The sequence below is a fragment of the Caretta caretta genome, chromosome 1 (genome assembly GCF_965140235.1).
Source record: "Caretta caretta isolate rCarCar2 chromosome 1, rCarCar1.hap1, whole genome shotgun sequence".
In the NCBI taxonomy this organism is placed as follows: domain Eukaryota; kingdom Metazoa; phylum Chordata; order Testudines; family Cheloniidae; genus Caretta; species Caretta caretta.
In genome coordinates, this window is record NC_134206.1 from 291,918,609 (window position 1) to 291,933,470 (window position 14,862).

At 44.0% G+C, this 14,862-nt stretch overlaps 1 protein-coding gene across 4 annotated transcripts in view; it reads right to left on the reverse strand.

Annotated features, from left to right (window-relative positions):
* Positions 1-10,468, reverse strand: part of TBK1 (TANK binding kinase 1) — a 55,888-nt gene extending 45,420 nt beyond the window's left edge. The window contains exons 1-2 of one of the 4 annotated variants that reach the window (XM_048835921.2): positions 9,454-9,622; positions 1,922-2,188 (exon numbers count right to left, since the gene is read on the reverse strand). The gene's annotated coding sequence lies outside the window, so the exon portion shown is untranslated. Of the gene's footprint in view, positions 1-1,921; positions 2,189-9,453; positions 9,623-10,335 lie in introns of those variants that run through there. The other 3 variants (XM_048835922.2, XM_048835919.2, XM_048835924.2) reach the window with 3 other exon arrangements.
* Positions 10,469-14,862: the final 4,394 nt, after the last annotated feature.

The following is a 14,862-nucleotide window of genomic DNA, read 5'->3' on the forward strand; positions in this document are numbered from 1 at the left end:
ACAACAGCAAAGAAAGTCTGTAACAACACAGAAGGGGGTTTACCACAGGAAAATCAATAGAATGGAGGAAGTTGTGCTGCAATATCAAGTACGGTTAATCAGTCACATTATAGTGCTTAGCACAAGGCAGGAGCCTGCCTTTCTAACAGTACTCAGGGCAACACAGCATTAAAACAGGAATTTTCAAATTATTTTGGCTGAACAAGTTTCTACTTGTAATAATTTCTAATATTAGATTCTTATTAAGGTACATTACTATGTGTAAAGTGTTTCTTATAAGCCAGTCCCAAGGCATTTAGACAAGTCCAATCATCTTGTAATGTGTGAAATACGGAGATACCAGGTAAAGACTTGGAATTCTTGCAAAATAGATCCAATGTTATGAAGCAGCTCCAATCTACTGTATTTTATCTATTTCCATCATTACTCATTCTTAACACAGGAGCTAGGGAAGAAGAGCTCCATATAGCACAAAAGACAGCAAGCTGGCTGGTCACATGATGCTGGTGGGTCCTCCTCCTTTTCTCAAGCTGCTAAAAGGCATTAAAGAAAACTCAGAACAACAGCTCATCAAAAAGCAGTGGAAATCTTCTCTAACATCTGTTCACCAAAACTTCAAAAATTCTCAACCAGCTCTACTAAAAGTACCTAAAATACTAGTCAAACATAATTTTCCCATATTGGTAACTGCTGTAGATGCCAAAAGAAATGTTATGCAGACCTGAATGGCAGGAGACAGGTCCCTGAGGCAATCTGCAGCAGTTTCTGTATTAAAACAAGGTCCATGCTATGAAAAAGCTTGAAAAAACACTGGACTAAAAATGTCTTCCAGATAATGAGACACACTACCTGTGATGCGCCAGGTGGCATGGACATAGTGAAGATGGGATTGATGCTTTGCATGATGCTATCTTGACTACCTCTTGCCAAGAGTCAAATCTACTGAATCTTGTTTGTTCAGCAGAAAAGTGCACATAGATAGTAAGTACACAAAGAATTCTGTCTTACCAATTTTATTCAGAAACTAAACAATTTAATAGCTGACTAGAAAGTGATCATCTCACAGCCCAATAGATACTAATGTGACATTTTTACATAAGAGGTCCCTTGTCCTCCTCCCCTCTTATTTTTAAAGGTAATGTATGCCAACACCAATAGAAAAAATTGCCTGAGCCATAGCACCCTACAAAACAGTATATCACGAGATCAGATCTAGGACTTCATTTGATGGATGACAAAAATCTAGCAGACAGGAAACCATTTACAATATGGTACAAAATATTGACAAAAATCTCAAACAGTGAAAATAGGAATCAGATCTAAGCCTAGGATATTTGTACTGATGTAACCACACTGATATAGCTGCACCAGTGGAAATGCTTTATGTACATGTGGAGCCTTGGTGCAAACAAGAGCTTGCACTTGTGATGACTGGGCCTACAAATTTACCCTAATTGTGAGTTCAACTGTAAATAGTTATAGAAAGTTTATAAAATGTCTCAGTAACCCATAACAACAAATGTTGACGCGAGAAGGTGTAAAAGGGAGTAAGACTGTATTAACCTAAACAAAAAGGCCTACTGATCTAATTCAAGAACTATGTTAAGGTCATGGCTGGTAAACAAGAGAAGTGCTGGACTGGAAATCAAAAGAACAAAATGGTTTTGTTGGAAATTAGGCCTAATGGGGGGGGAGAGATGATGAGCTACTCCAGTGGTGCTCAGCCTTTCCAGACTACTGTACCCCTTTCAGGAGGCTGATGACTTGCAAGTTGTATCACAAGTTTCACCTCACAAACTATTTGCTTACAAAATCAGACATAAAAATACAAAAGAGTCACAGCACACTATTACGGAAAAATTGCTTACTTTCTCATTTTTATCATATAATAAATCAATTGGAATATAAATACTGTACTTACATTTCAGTTTATAGAGCAGTATAAACAAGTCATTGCCTCTGAAATTTTAGTTTCTACTGACTTTGCTAGTGCTTTTTATGTAGCCTGTTGTAAAACTAGGCAAATATCTAGATGAGTTGACGTACTCCCTGGAAGACCTCTGCATACCCCCAGGGGTATGTGTACACCTGATTGAGAACCACTGAGCTATTCTGCCCATCACTCCCTTTTGGGGTCTTCAAAAAGAGACTTCAGGAGGAAAAGCTGGCTCTGGTGAACGCTGGCTGGCTGAAAGACAAGAGAGGGGAAGGAAGAAACTTCACCATCATGGCTGCCATCCCAACTGTCTCCTGGGTCCCCAGACCTACTTTATACTAATTCTGAGAAATGTCTGATCAGGACATCAGTTCCAAAGAGAGGGAACCAGATGAAACTGCCACCGTCACTTGCTGAATCCCAAACACTACCTGAGATGTGACTTTGTCGTCACCCCTCCTTGTGTGTTATTTTCCTTCACCACTGTATTTCTTCTCTTTCCTATCTCTCCTTTTTCCTTCTGTTTAATATACAGTCTTGGCTGGCTAAGCAGACGCTTAGTTTGCAACACTGCTATAAGCCTGTAACCAGAAAAAGGAAGCTAAAAGCAATACCCTGAACAGCCTGATGCTGGTACAAGTATGTCAGGTCTCAGAGCAGCTGAAAACACTGTGCCACATCTGTGTTTTTTTTTCCAGCAGTGAGGTTGTAAGTGAGAAACAACACCAGAGACAGATGCTGCATTTTCTGTCTTTGCTGTTCTTTTCTTTCCTTTTCTGTGTGTGTTTTGTTTTCCTACGAATGGACATTCATAACAGCAATAATGCCAGCTCCAGCCCATCTCAGCTAACTTTTCCCAAAAATAACAGTAATTACAATCTTCAATACCATCTAAAAGACTGCACACAAGGGTTTTTTTTTTTCTATTTTTGTAATCTTCTAAGGACTCTCCACAGCTAAAGGGAAAGGGAATAAGGGATTTTTTTTTAAATGAAAGACTTACTTAATACTTTACATTTCAAATGCTCTAACTTTCTCTTTTCCCCCTATATCTTTAATAAAGGGGTTTTAAATGTTTAATAATGAGTTTGCCATGGTTTTAAGCAGGCTCAGATCTTTGCATTCCAAACCTTGAACTTTATTGAAAACTGTTTCATGTTGGACAGTTATTTGGTCATATTAACACCTTTGTTCCTGGGGCCCATATATTCCTTCCTAAATAAATACAATACACCGTTGCAACTTACTCTGGTTTCACCCTATCCAAGGTGAAAAATAACCATTCCCCCAACATCACAACCCTCAATTTAAAGGAATAACGCAGTTGTATTCTGATCTGCTTTTAACAATCTTCAATCAACTTTCTATTTAACTTCTAAAAATATAACTTGCTACATCTTTCCCTTGTTTTTGTTTTACTTCCTTTCCCATTCTGGCTTCACTCCACCTTTTTTCTTACAATAGTTCAGAATGTTTCTTTTTATGTGTATGCTGCATCTATTACTTTCTCTTTTTTCTCTGTCTTTACCACCTCCTCCTCTTCCCAAATCCACTCACTCTTTTCTCCCTTAGAGATTTAGGATACTGACTGATGTTACTAAAATGGAGACACCCAGAAAGAGAGTGCATTTAAAACTGTGGGGAGAAGCGGACAAAACAGAGCACATAGTACACAACATAGCAGGACAAAAGAAAAGTATACAAGGTAAGGCAAAAACTAAGAAAAAAGGAAACCGATACTAAAAATGCCGGAAAAGATACACATTCCCTTCTCTGTAATCTCTCTCCTTTTTCCCCAGAGCTAGGGAGCGGATTTTTCATTTAAACCTATTTTTTCAAATTGCTAGGAATAATTTCTCACATGTCTTTGTACCTTGGATATTAGATTAGAATGTCTCCCTGTCTCAACCTGTCCTTTGTCCTCCTTGCATGACTGTGCCTTTCTGAACTAGCTCTAAAAACTTTGTTTCATTTTCACTTCTAGCTTATGATCACAGATGAGGAAGTAGTTCTGTACAGGGACCTAAAAGCAGTCTAGCTTACTATTTGTTTTAATTTGTTCTTCCCAATGACTCATATGTTGATATTTTAGGTTTTGGTTTAGCATCCTGACCATTTTTCAGTTTTTGGTGGGGAGGTTTGCTCTATTTGTCAGCAGGTTAGCGTTTGGTGAATTCAGGAAGGGATTGTATATAGTAAGAATGGATTGCGGATTATTTTGCATTGACTGCTTTGGTTGAGATGAGAAATTTAGTGCTCTTTCTTGTATGTTAGTCAGCAGGAGGAACTGACCCAGTTTTGCTTTGCATGCATAATACCTAGGACTTGAAAAATTTACCAGACCTGTAATAGCCGGAAGACTTAACAAAGCTGAGAGGTCCCTCTGTCTAGGGGCAATGCCTAAAGGAGAAGGCAAACTCTGACCACCCCCACACCAAAGCTGCTGGGATTCCTACTGAGGTACTCTTCCTGGGAACTCATCCATTGTTGTTTCCAGTGGGTAAGGGCTTTTGAATGTACTAGAAAGGAGGAGCATTCTTTTTCTCTGAAACTCCTGGCTTCTAGTCTGCTGCCCTTCTCTCTGCTTCTGCTTTTTCAGCCTTCTCCCCAGCAAATATCATTTGTATTATGAAGATGCCCAAAACCTCCAATGTGCTAGTTGTTGTACAAACACTTAAGACATGAACTATGCCCCCAAGATCTTAAGAATATAAGGGTCAGACGGGGTCAGACCAATGGTCCATCTATCCCAGTATCCTGTTCACTTCAGAGGGAATGAACAGAACAGGGCAATTTATCGAGTGATCCACCCATTGTTGTTCAGTCCCATCTTCTGGCAGTCAGAGGGTTAGGGACACCTAGAGCATGGGGTAGCATCCCTGGCCATCTTGAATAATACCCACTGATGGGCCTATCCTCCATGAACTTATCTAATTCTTTTTATAACCCAGTCATAGTTTTGGCTTTCACAACATCCCCTGGCAACGAGCTCCGTGGGTCAATTGTGCATTGTGTGAAGAAGTACTTTTTTGTGTTTATTTTAAACCTGCTGCCTATTAATTTCATTGGTGACACCTAGTTCTTGTGTTGTGTAAAGGGGTAAATAACACTTCCTTATGCACTTTCTCCACACCATTCATGATTTTGTAGACTTCTATCATATCCCCACTTAGTTGTCTCTTTTCTAAGCTGAAAACTCCCAGTCCTTTTTATCTCTTCTCATATGGAAGCTGTTCCATCCCCCTAATCATTTTTATTGCTCTTCTCTGTACTTTTTCCAACTCTAATATATCTTTTTTGAGAAGGGGCAACCCAGAACTGCATACAATATTCAGGGCATGGACATACCATTGATTTATATAGGGCATTATGATATTTACTATCCCCTTATCTAGCCCTTTCCTAATGCTGCCCAACGCTGTTAGTTGTTGGGGTTTTTTGACAGACACTGCACAGATGTTTTCAGAGAACTATTCACAATGACTCCAAGATCTGTCTCGAGTGGTAACAGCTAATGTAGACCCCTTCATTTTGTAGGTATAGTTGGAATTATGTTTTCCAATGTGCATTACTTTGCACTTAACATTGAATTCCATCTGTCATTTTGTTGTACAGTCACCCAGTTTTCTGAGATACCTTTGTAATTCCTCCCAGTCTGCTTTAGACTTAACTATCTTGAGTAATTTTGCATTGTCTGCTACCTTTGCCACCTCACCGTCTACCCCTTTTTCAAAATCATTTATGAACATGTTGAACAGCACTGATCCCAATACAGATCCTTGGGAGACCAAACTTTTTACCTCTCTCCCTTTATTTCCTGTCTTTTAATCAGTTACTAATCCATAAGAGGACCTTCCCTCATATCCCATGACTGCCTACTTTGCTTAAGGGCCTTTGGTGAGGGACCTTGTCAAAGACTTTCTGAAAGTCCAACTACACTGTATACACTAGATCACCCTTGTTCACATGATTCTTGAACAGCGCCCCCCCAAGAATTCTAATAGATTGGGGAAAAGCCACATGGACTTTTCCCCAACATATCATATCCATCTGTGTGTCTAATAATTCTGTTCTTTACAATAGTTTCAACTAGGGCTGCTGCACGATTGAACAAAAGAAATAGTATTTTTCAATTCACTGTTGTAACTGGTGTCGCAAGACATTTATGTGCCAAATGCGCTAAAGGTTCATATCCTTCTTTATGCTTCGGCCATCGTTCCAGAGGACATGCTTCCATGCTGACGACGTTTGTTAAAAAAATAATGCATTAATTAAATTTGTGACTGAACTCCTTGGGGGAGAACTGTACGTCTCCTGCTGTTTTACCCACAGTCTGCCAAATATTTCATGTTATAGCTGTCTCAGATGATGACCCAGCACATGTTGTTCATTTTAAGAACACTTTCACTGCAAATTTGACAAAATGCAAAGAAGATACCAATGTGAAATTTCTAAAGGTAGCTACAGCACTCGACCCAAGGTTTAAGAATCTGAAATGCCTTCCAAAATCTGAGAGGGATGAGGTGTGGAGCATGCTTTCAGAAGTCTTAAAAGAGCAACACTCTGATGCAGAAACTACAGAACCCAAACCACCAAAAAAGAAAATCACTCTTCTGCTGGTAACATCTGACTCAGATGATGAAAATGAACGTGCGTCAGTCTGCACTGCTTTGGATTGTTATTGAGCAGAACCCATCGTCAGCATGGACGCATGTCGTCTGGAATGGTAGTTGAAGCATCAAGGGACATATGCATTGTTAGCGCATCTGGCATGTCAGTATCTTGCAGCACTGGCTACAACAACAGTGCCATGCAAACACCTGTTCTCAATTTCAGGTGACAGTGTAAACAAGAAGCAGGCAGCATTATCTCCCATAAATGTAAATAAACTTGTTTGTCTTAGCGACTGGCTGAACAAGAAGTAGGACTGAGTGGACTTGTAGGCTCTAAAGTTTTACATTGTTTTATTTTTGAATGCAGTTTTTTTGTACATAATTCTACATTTGTAAGTTCAACTTTCATGATAAAAGAAAAGAAGCACTTGTGGCACCCTAGAGACTAACAAATTTATTTGAGCATAAGCTTTCGTGAGCTACAGCTCACTTCATTGGATGCATTCAGTGGAAAATACAGTGGGGAGATTTATATACATAGAGAACATGAAACAATGGGTGTTACCATATTCACTGTAAGGAGAGTGATCACTTAAGGTGAGCTATTACCAGCAGGAGAGCGGGGGCGGGGAGGGGAACCTTTTGTAGTGATAATCAAGGTGGGCCATTTCCAGCAGTTGACAAAAACGTCTGAGGAACAAGGGAGGGAGGGGGGAATAAACATGGGGAAATAGTTTTAGTTTGTGTAATGACCCATCCACTCCCAGTCCCTATTCAAGCCTAAGTTAATTGTATCCAGTTTGCAAATTAATTCCAATTCAGCAGTCTCTCATTGGAGTCTGTTGGAGAACACTTCAATGTCTTTGGCACTCGATTACAGACCTAAAAGTTGCAATTCTTCAACAAAAAAACTTCAAAAAACAGACTCCAATGAGAGACTGCTGAATTGGAATTAATTTGGAAACTGGATACAATTAATTTAGGCTTGAATAGGGACTGGGAGTGGATGGGTCATTACACAAACTAAAACTATTTCCCCATGTTTATCCTCCACCCCCAGTTCCTCAGCCATTCTTGTCAACTGCTGGAAATGGCCCACCTTGATCATCACTACCAAAGGTTCCCCCCCTTGCCCTCACTCTGCTGCTGGTAATAGCTCACCTTAAGCGATCACTCTCCTTACAGTGTGTATGGTAACACCCATTGTTTCATGTTCTCTATGTATATAAATCTCCTCACTGTATTTTCCACTGAATGCATCCGATGAAGTGAGCTGTAGCTCACGAAAGCTTATGCTCAAATAAATTTGTTAGTCTCTAAGGTGCCACAAGTACTCCTTTTCTTTTTGCGAATACAGACTAACACAGTTGCTACTCTGAAATCTTTCATGATAAAGAGATTGCACTACAGTACTTGTATTAGGTGAATTGTAAAATAGTATTAGGTGAATTGAAAATATAGCTTCTCTGCAGTGGCCTTGTCTTCTTTGAGTGCTCCTTTAGCAGCTCAATTGTCCAGTGGCCCCATGTTTGGCAGGCTTCCTGCCTCTCATGTACTTAAAAAATAATCTGCTGTTAGTTTGTGTCTTTGGCAAGTTGCTCTTCAAATTCCTTTTTGGCCTGCCTAATTATACTTTTATACCTGACTTGCCAGAGTTTATGTTCCTTTCTATTTTCCTCAGTAGGATATTACCTTTTAAATTTAAAAGGTATCTTTTTGTCTCTAGCTGCCTCCTTTTATTCTTCTCCATGAACTTATCTAGTTCTTTTTTTAATCCTGTTATAGTCTTGGCCTTCACAACATCCAAAAACTGGAACTACTCCAACAGATGGAATTATTTTCTTAAATGAAAGTTTGAAAGCTTATATTCCACAAAAGATAATGGTTCCCACCTCCTCCTCTCTTCCCCCCACTCTTTCCCCATAGGTGCCTAGTCGAAGAGGCTACAAGATTTAAAAACATAAAATAATTCAGTGGTTCTTAAACTTTTGTACTGGTGACCCCTTTCACATAGCAATCCTCTGGGTGCAATCCCTCCTTATAAATTAAAAAACATATTTTTATATATTTAACACCATTATAAATGCTGTAGGCAAAGTGGGGTTTGGGGTGGAGGCTGACAGCTTGTAACCCCGCCATGTAATAACCTCAGGACGCCCTGAGGTGTTGTGACCCCCAGTTTGAGAACCCCTGAAATAAGTGAATGAACTGTGGTTCAGTTTTGAGATGAGGGCATTAAAGCTCATATGCATCCATGAACAAATCAGGATACCATCCTTGGAGCCGGAAACCATGTCACCTAGGCACCAACTCGATGCCTTTCCCACCATGCCGATCACTTCTAGGGCAACTCCCTCCTCCATCTGGACAGACTTTAAAGGCAGCTTGTAAAATCTCTCGCTCCAGTACCAAAGGATTTTGCTGCGTTTAATGTTGAAGACGTTGCAAGTCTCAGGCACGCGGCCACAACTCACCAGCGCTGTCACCCCAAGGCGAGCCCCAGCAGCCCCAGGCTGATGCTCGCTGCCCTAGGACTAGGGCCCAGCTTGGGGAACCAAAGGCGCCTCACTGACCTGCCCCCTCCCGGCATCGGGGGCAGAGCACACGGGGCCTGGTCAGGTCACCGGGACGGTGGGGGGCCGGCACAGTGCTGGGCTGTTGGGGGGCTGGAGCGGAGCCGCCAGGCCGCCCCCAGGAGCGGCGGGCTCACCGGGCGAGCTCCTGTTCCCTCTCCCGACTCGGTCCCGAGCTCGGGCAGCAAGTCACTGGCGGGCCCGATCCCCGCACCCTTCCCCCTTGGCCCCGGCTTGTCACAGCCCAGCCTCCGGCAGCGGCCCTAGCCCCGGCTCCCACCACAGCGCCGAGACCCGCCACCCCTCCCGCGCGGGACCGGCCCGGCCCTACCTGCAGACAGCGGCCCCGTCCCAGCGCCGCGGTCCGCGACTCCCGCCCGGCCCTGCCAAGCTAAAGCTTGTTCCCGCCGCTTCCGGCTTCCTGCAACGGCGGCGCTGGGGAGGCGGGGCGGTGCCGTTGCGTGTCAGGCCTGGCCGTGCCGCCCCGCGGGTACTTCCCACGGGCTCCCCGGGCCCAGCCGGGGGAGCCCCGCCCCGCACGGAGCCCTGCGGCAGGCCCCAGCCCGCTCCGATCCGGCGACACCGACATCCCCCTCAGAGCCCCAGCCGCCCTGCTCATCCCCATCCAGCACCTCAGACCCCCCCCCCCGCCCTGCTCATCCCCATCCAGCACCTCAGACCCCCCCGCCGCCCTGCTCATCCCCATCCAGCACCTCAGACCCCCCCCCGCCCTGCTCATCCCCATCCAGCACCTCAGACCCCCCCCCGCCCTGCTCATCCCCATCCAGCACCTCAGACCCCCCCGCCGCCCTGCTCATCCCCATCCAGCACCTCAGACCCCCCGCCGCCCTGCTCATCCCCATCCAGCACCTCAGACCCCCCGCCGCCCATCCCGCCTCAGACTCCCCCGCCATCCCCTCCTAGTCCCAAACGTCCGTCGTTGTAGCCCACCTGTCCCCTCCCGACTACTGCCATCCCTCTTCGCAGACACCCCCTCCCCATCATGTATTTCCAGAGGGTTTCGCTGCTCCTTGCCAACAGCCGAAGACTATTGAGACGCTGGAGTGGTGTGTTCAGGTTCTGGAGGGGGCTGTTCTCTTGTGGTTAGACTTATGCTCCTAGCTCCCCACCCTAGCTCCTGTACCCCTTATCCCTCTAGATGGCCTCAGTCCATTCCCCCCCCCCAACTCCATCGCAGCTTCTCTCCACCTACCATCCTACCCCCCTTTTTTGTATTCTCTGTCATCCCTTCCACCCCTTGCATTCCAGTCACGCTTCCTGGCCCGCTGCAGCAGAAGCACTGAGAGCACAAGAGAGGTAGTATCCTTCATCTCGCTTACGGTGACACTGTATCTATCCTTCGGCACCTAGGAGGAGCCTGAGCAGGCGACGCTTTGCTCAGTCTTGGCAGCCCTGGGTTGGAGCATGCTCATTGCCGATGGAATCTTTGGAGAACGTAGCTGCTAAACTCTAGGCAAGTATCTACCGATCATATACAAACAGATTTTTTTTTGTATTGGAGGCTTAGAACTAGGCCAAATGTAGGTGAATTTTCAAAGGAACTACAGAAGGCACAGTCATGACACCCGAGTGACACCCCAGCCCCATCCTGCACCACTCCCAAATTTCAAGTTCACACCCCAAAGCATGAAGCTCCAAAGCTTCTCAACAAAACAGATGTGAACATTTTTTTTAACAATACCAGGAAGGGTAGAATCATGGAAAACATTGCTAGCAGCAAGAAAGTTATTGTGTAAAAATTTTCCCCTTTTGTAGCCCAGTATCAGACATATGTGAAGTAGCGAGCAGTGAAAATAAATAAGAGATGGATAAAGTAGTAGAATGAGATAGGGAGAGTCCCCCAAAAAATTAATTGCCAAAAGGGCAAACTGTTTCTGGATCACCAAATGTAGCACCTTCTTGCCAAAGGATGCCTGTGTAGAGGACAGAAAGTCCATTTTCTAGTGTCTGTTATGTCCTGACTGAGAGCTTCTGGAACGAATCATGCAAAGTATATAGTTCTAAAGTAAGATTCCGTAGATCACTGGTTTAATCCAGTAGGTCACAGCATGCAGCTTCTCTGGTTGTAGCTAACTGAACTCCCCCTAGTCAAAACAAAAGCGTGGAATGGGCTAAAGTGATCCAACTGCCAAACTTACTCTAAAAGACTGGCACAAATAACAGAATGGATTCTCCATAAACACTAGCGTCTAACAAACAGAAGTTAATAGAGGCCCATGTTGCTGCCCTACAGATTTCCTCAGTGGAAGAACAGATTGGTGACTTCATAAGTAGAAAGAAAGATCTTGTGCCTTGATGACGTCAGGAACAGGTGAACCTGATGCCTTCTCTGCCTCCACAATGCATAACTTGACCAATCTGGTCACAGTTTGAACACCTAGAGCCCTTGGCACTTCAGGTGAAAGGAAATGATCTTGTCAGTTCAGTGCACTTAAGACAGATCTTTGGTGTTCTATGAACATCCAGATTATGCCAGTTTTTCTTCAGGATGTTGTGGCTTTGGACTGAATGACAGGACTACCTTCTGTGAGGAATAGAAAGAGGAGTTTACTTTTGGCAAGAAGATTCTGGGGTCATGATGAATTTCCGGCCTGGATAATGCTGCCAACTCCAAAAACTCATCTTGCAGATGTGATAGTGACCAAGAAACAGGTTTTGTTGGATAGACAGAATGGTGCGACTAATGTTCATGATTCAAAACTGTGTGTGATCAGGGCTTCTAGCACCAGTGGGTCCCATATAGAAAAGATTTGTCTGACATCAGGTCTAGCCAGTCTGAGTGGTCTGAGAGATCTGGGTACTTGAAGATTATCTGCCAATAGACCCAGTATGTAAGATGCTACTTATATCTGACACCTAGCATGCAACAGTGGTGGGCTGGAATCCTTTTTCCCCACTATCTTGAAGAAACCCAGAATAGCTGGGATGCCAGGGTCCTTGGGGCTTCTGTTGTTTTCCTGATATTAGCTAAACCTAGTCCAGATGGAGAAGTAGGCCTTTAGCGTCGAAGCTCATGTAGAGAAGAGGCAAGTCCCAACAATTTTGGAGGACAGACTGAATGCAATTAATATTCCCTCTCAATAGCCATGCTATCAGCTGTAGACATTTTGGGTCTAGATGAAGGATAGGGTGTGCGTGACTGGTGTTGGTCTCACTGCTAGATGCAGTGGGGGTTTTAGTGCCAAGTCTATCAGAACTGAAAACCAGTGTCCTGGAATGATCACCTTTGCTACTTTTCACCTTACCTTCTGACCTTCCCTAGAAGAAATGGATATGCATAAAGGCGGCCCTGTGGCCATCTGTCTGAACTCGTAGAGGCAGTACTACCACCTCTGGTTGTGCCATGTAATCTGCAGTACCAGAGGTTTCCCCTGGAAGAGGAGAGCTCTCCTTCCTCACTAGAAGAGACAGTGCTTGAGTCAGAGTTCTTATATTTCTTTCCCTTTCATTTTTTGGCCCTTTTCATCTGCTTCACAGGAGTTGCCACCCAGCCCTGGCAGGGTCTCTTGTGACACTTTATCTAGTGCCTTGAGTCCCTTAGATGTGTCTTCTTTTGTGTCCTCCCCCTCAGAGTCACTCACTCTATGCCAGGGGGGAGTGGGGGCTCATTGCTAGAGGCCCAAGGTTTGTTTCAGAAGGGGAGCTGTGTACCAGCCCAGAGCACTTAGGACTGCCTTCAATATTTGTGGGGGCATATGAGCCCTTAAAGTTTTTTTCCTCCCTTCTGGCTCAGGTCTACCCCAGGACTTGACCCCTGAGCTGGTCAGCTGGTATCCTCTTGACCCTTAGATTGCCTCCTTGACATGGTCTGCTGCTCCTGATCAGGTCTTTACACACTGGAGTTATGGCTCCTTAGGACAAGCGGGGACTAGATATGTCTGTTCTTACTACCAGGGCATGGCCCCGTAGAGCTGAGGGTCAGCAGGCTGTGACCAAGGAGGGCATAATTTGCACTCTGAAGAGCCTGTAAGTTCTGCCTCACATACGGACAGTTTTGGCTCTTCAAAGTTCCACAGCCAGCTAAGAAACTGCAGCACCTTTTCCAAAAACACTTAGCTTGTATCCTAGGAAAATACCTGGGCTTGTTAGGCACTTAAATCTGCCATACCGTTATAACTCCTTCCACTCATGCTTGTGGCTAGTACGTAGGCAAGTGGAGTACATGATAGAGAAGGTGCCATAAGGAGATTGCAAAAGAGGCATGTGCTAGAAGGGAGTATGTGCTAGAATAAGGTCATAAGAAGCCAATGCCTGAGGAGGAAAGGGGGGGGGGAAACAAACCTCAGCGTACCGTAGTGGTTGACTGCTCTCACCCTCAAAGTGCCCATTTAGCATCTCACAAAAAAAAACAAACAAGAATTTTGGCTGGCGAGCCCACGCATGGTCTGGAAGGACAGTCATCACCAGACTCCCCTCTTTGGAAGTATCTGGACATGTTTAACACTCAGAGGATGCTTTTCCTGCTTCAGTGAAGACTACAGGTACCACTTAAGAGTTGGAATTACAGTCGAAGCTCAGTTTCACAAACTCCAATCTTACAAATGACCAGTTATACAAACCATTTATCCTCAAGGGGTGGAGGGAAGAGAACAGTCTCACTAAACCTAAAATCCAGGCATGTAATGGTGAGTGTGAGCTGCAAGCCCATTATTCATTTGCCTCAGCAGGTGGGAGAGATGTGGGTGGAACTTGGGCTCTACCCCATACATGCCAGCCAGCACAGCTGAAGGGGCACATGGAAGGTAGTAATTTGCTATTATCCAGGACCAAATGCAGCCAGGAGCAAGCAGGAAGAAATCTGGCCTGAGGCATAATTGCTACCTTGCACCCTCCAGTCTAGCCCTTACATAATTAGTAGGGCTGTCAAGCAATTAAAAAAACGTAATCGTGATTAATTACATTGTTAACAATTTATTTCAATATTTTGGAGGTTTTCTACATTTTCAAATATATTGATTTCAATTACAACACAAAATACAAAGTGTACAGGACTCACTTTATATTTCTGATTACACGTATGTGCACGGTAAAAAACAAAAGAAAGGAATAGTATTTTTCAATTCACCTAATACAAGTACTATAGTGCATTCTCTATCATGAAAGTTGAACATACAAGTATAGAATTAGGTACAAAAAAATCTGCATTCAAAAATAAAAAATGTAAAACTTTAGAGCCTACAGTCCACTCAGTCCTATTGTTCGGCCAATTGCGCAGACAAACAAGTTTGTGTACATTTGCAGGAGAGAATGCTGCCCACTTCTTGTTTAAGTCACCTGAAAGCAAAAACAGGCACTCTCATGGCACTGTTGTAGCTGGCGTCGCAAGATATTTACGTGCCAGGTGCTCTAAAGATTCATATGTCCCTTCATGCTTCAACCACTGTTTGAGAGGACATGCATCCATGCTGGTGACGGGTTTTGTTCAACAACAATCCAAAGCAGTGCGGACCAATACATGTTCATTATCTGAGACAGATGCCACTAGTAGAAGGTGGATTTTCTTTTTTGGTAGTTCAGGCTCTGTAGTTTCTGCATGGGAGCGTTGCTCATTTAAGACTTCTGAAAGCATGCTCAACACCTCTTCCCTCTCAGATTTTGGAAGGCACTTCAGATTCTTAAACCTTGGGTCTAGTGCTGTAGCTATCTTTAGAAATCTCACAATGGTATCTTCTTTGTGTTTTGTCAAATCTGCAGTGAAAGTGTTCTTAAAATGAACAAC